This window comes from Puma concolor, chromosome B2, assembly GCF_028749965.1.
Source record: "Puma concolor isolate L17-30 chromosome B2, mPumCon1.1.hap2, whole genome shotgun sequence".
In the NCBI taxonomy this organism is placed as follows: Eukaryota; Metazoa; Chordata; class Mammalia; order Carnivora; family Felidae; genus Puma; species Puma concolor.
Genome location: NC_141671.1, coordinates 145206097 through 145210659, shown reverse-complemented (window position 1 = coordinate 145210659; position 4563 = coordinate 145206097).

The following is a 4563-nucleotide window of genomic DNA, read 5'->3' as shown; positions in this document are numbered from 1 at the left end:
AAGAAGGGAAATAAATCCACACCTGGATTTTCCAGCAGACACAGCATCATCATTGCCTCTGGACTCACTCTACCTATACCTGGGTGCATTTGAAATCTCCTTATCAAGCTGCAACCAGCCTGCTATGCACAACTCCTGTCCCCTCTCCCCTTGTCTGCACCCACTACGTCCTTCCAGACAGAAATGAGACACACTATGTCTTTGCTGCCGTGGGTATTTCGTTCAAGGCTGGAAGACTTTCCCCTGAGTCAATGCCCTTTTATTTATTTTTTTTTTTTTCCTCCCTTTATCAGAGCTACTACAAAGAGAGCCACTTAAACCCGCAACCTCAGTTTTCTCATCTGTAAATAAATAACACAGATAGTCCCTACTATGTGCCAGGGGTTGTTCTATGTGACTCACTTGCACTAACTTATTACAACAGACTTTTAAATTGGTACCATTGTTATCTACATTTTCACTCAAGAGAAAACAGAGTTCAGATCATTTGCCCACGGTTACAAGGCAGAGCAGGAATTTGCCCCCAATAGTCCAGCATCTCACGGAGTTTTAGAATGAGGTAAGGCAATACACATAGAGTTAATGATAAATGGGCAACATACACTGGCTTATTAACTACTTGTCTTCTCCCTCCTCAAGTCAGCAAACTTCTGGGGTAGAGCCTATCAATCGTTTTATTACTAGTGCCTAAAACAAACTTGGCACATTTCAGGATCTAGGTGTTGGTTGAATAAGCTCGCCGGTAAAAAGAAAACAAACAAAAATAAACTAAAACTAAAACTAGGTGGTTCAGAAAAGGAAGGGCCAAAAATCAGTAAAATCCCAAGAAAATCACACAGGATGACCGCTGTCCTTCCCACCCCCACATCTCTTGTCACCTCCCGGAGCCCGTCGATCATTAGAAGCCACAAGTAACTGATCCCTTCAGCACAACCCTGGCCCGTATGGAGGACCGCAACCCACTCGCAACCCCTAATCTACCTAGCCCCCAAGGCAAGGTTGCAGGGGGTGGGGGGGGTCCTCACAGAGGATATTGTCCCAATTTGAGGTCCTCGCACTTAAGCGTCTCCTCCCCGCCAGCGGCGGCGATGGCAGCAGCTCCCCAAGGTCCCGTGGTGACTGACACGAACCACAGGACACCCAGGAGCTGGGCGGCCACCGTCTCCTGCGCAGCCGGCCTGGAGGGCCAGGCCCTCAATGCCCTTTTAAACCAGGAGTACCTGACACTGTCTTTTAAACAAATCACAGGGACAGGGACATTATCAGATAATTTCAAGAAGTACCCTTGAACGCACTTTAGAAGCCTTAGTTATGTCCATATGTTATATTAGAGATTCTTATCGAAGAGACCTAAATACATAAGACTATGCACAAACAGCTAAGGCATATATACAATAAAGCACAATTCCACCAATGTTATTAATATTTTCAGATATCTGGTAAACTGTATGGAGAAGGGGGAAACACCAGCCTCCCAGGAAAGAGAATGGTCTCTACTTTCAAGATGTTTCCCTTTTGGTAGGCAGGGGACTTACCTACCAGTGTCTCCATCTCTTGCATTTCAACATCATCTCAGGGCTGAGAGATTCCATTCATTCAACATATGAACATGTCTGAAAACTTGCTTCTGCTTCCTGCTAAGGGAATTGAGGTTGTGAGAATTTATTTCCGGGTAAAATTTTACAGATAACTAAAGTGAGTTGTGATTAACTAATACATATGTAGAAAAAACATTTAGTAATGGTTCTAATTAAGACTTTTTTTGTTAAAAGGAATTAGCATATTTGTTTGGATTGAAAAGAAGCTAAATATATACATCTAGCAAGGACACTTCATAATATTGGTACATATGTTCCTGAAGTCATATAAAAATAGGTTTTTAAATTAACACATATTTCAGAGCACAATTCCTTTTTGAAGAATTACATTGTGAAATTTTGTAAATGAAGATTTCTTTTGAAAAATTATAACTATCTTTTTATTTTGGGTGAATTTTTTTTAATCTTTCATTTCTTTAAATTAGGTGTGCCTATCCCTTTATCTTAACCCTTTATAGTGTGAATTTATTGAAGAAAAAGATAATAATGTAAAGTGTCTACTTTTAAAAATTAAAGACCCTAGGATATTAGACTGTTTCAGGACATTTGGGTTTTATCATTTTTTTTTTTAATGTGAAGGCTAGTATTAACTGACATTGGTTTTCATAAATTTGAAATCCACGGTCTTCACCAAAATCAAGGTAATTCTATAGCATCTACTTCTCCAGCTCTGCCTTCTAACCTTCTCAACCTATAGGATGTTGTCACATGCACCTCCTACAACCTTCGTAATATCAAAATGTTCCTTATTAAGTAGAGGAAGCAAGTTGAAGCCAAAGAAAAGAAAGACATCAGGCAGAAGCAAAGAAAAGAGTAGAGGTGCAGACATTCAAAGCCCCCTCCTGTCACCCACCCCACAGCACCACCATTCCTGAAGTCACATGAGCTGTCCTTATAAACTTCAAAACATTCCCTTCTTGGCAATCAAATTCCAACTGGGTTTCTCCCATCTGCAAACGAGTCTTCACTAATACAACTGCGTTATGTAATACCTATCTTGTTATAAAGTTGGGCATAAACAATTTTTATAATTTTTAATCTTATATTCACATAGCACCTCACAATTGTTGAAACACTGCCATACACACTGTCTTCTGATATGTCAAAATAATTGGGTGAGATGGGTAAAGCAGAATCTACTATCTCTGTTAGTTTAAAATAACAACAACAACAAAAAATGTTGTCTTTACCAGTAAGACAAAGAACATTCAAATTCTGCCTGAGGTCACACAGCTAGCAGGTGCGAAACTGGAGCTGGGCTCAAGTCTTCTGACTCTACATCCAGGGCTCTAAACCCACACTCCGGTCTGCAGATCCCTAGCCTGCTGCTCAGTGCACTACTCCACACTCAGGCACACATGTCGAATATGCTACAGAGACTGGCTCTTTAAAGGAAATCTTTCCACAACTACTTTCTAACTGGTCTATTTTGTAAATGCGATTTTGTAAAATAGCATCTCCTTAATGCAAGGTATAACTTGTGCAGCTATTTACTTACTAAAAACTAATAAACAATTAGCGACACCTTGTGGCAAAAACATATTAATTCGTGTGCTACAACCACCCATTTTCACTTGACAGGCTTGTCCAAAGGCCTTATTAAGTAGTTAAGACAACAGCAAAAGTTCTGGAAAGAATAATCTAAGGTTATAGATTCTCCTCATAACTAGATCTCTCTTCAAATTACACTACTTGGGCTTTAGTCCCCACTCCACAAAAACTGCTGTTATTGTCAAGTTCACAGACGCCTTCCGTGGACCCAACGGTTACTTCTCACTTTTCATCTTACTTAAGCCCTCACACTATTTGACCAGGTTGAGCCCACTGCTCCTGAAACCTTGGTCTTGAGCAACACTACCTGTCTTCTTCTTACCTCTAAAGACTTTCAAGCCCTCCCAGTGCTCACATACCAAATGTATGTATATCCCTGGCCCAACCTTTCTACTGAACTCCAGACTCACATCTCCAACCTACCAATTTGACGCATCCATTTGATGTCCAATAGCATCTCATAATTAACATACCCCAAATGGGATTCTTGATTTCTTACTTCTTCCACCCCATCGACTACATTTCCATAAATGACATGATTATCACGTTATTCTGCTCAAGTCCAAAACTTAGTGGTCATCTATTATTCCTTTATTCCTCCCCCTCTATCTAATCAACCAGTAAGTTATCTAGATCCATTCTCCAAAATGTCCCCAAATGCACCCCTTCTCTCCATTTTCCCTACGATCACCCTAACTCAGCTGCACCACCTTCCTGACTAGTTTTAGTCTTCACCTCTTACAATCCATTCTTCACATAGCAATCAGTGATCTTTGTAAGAGAACTCAGAATGTATCATCTTCCCACCTTAAAAACCCTTGAATGGCTCCCCATAATCCAATCCTCCCCATTCTGTAAGGCCCTACCTGATTGGATTCCTAGCTACCTCTAAAAACTCATTTCCAATCACTTTCCCCTTTGCTCTCCAAGTCCTGGCTACACTGGCCTTCTGTTACGTAAACATGACAGCTGTGCTCCCGCCTTCAGGACAACACACTACCCATTCCCTTCTGCCTGCGTTGGTCTCCCCAACTTGATGTGGTTGGCTCCTTCCTAGGGCATACAGATCTCAGGTTAAACACTGCCTTTGCAGCCTTTCTCTGCAGTTGGGGTAAAAGGGCTGCTTAGGTACCCCCATCCTACCTAACATCCTGTCGTGTTTTCATCGCAGCTTTTATCGTTCTATGAAACTTTTTTCTTTCTTTTTCAATTCATTTGCCTACTATGTTTCCCTTCACTAGAATGTAAGCCCCATCTGTCCCTAGATCTTACTGAAGTGCCTAGAACATGGAAGGTGCTTGATATTTGTTAAATAAGAGCTGTCATAGGTTCTCTCTCACACTCTCTTACTATGCTTAGAAATAGTTCAAAAACTATGGCCATTCAACTCATTTTCACACTCTAAACAGAGAGG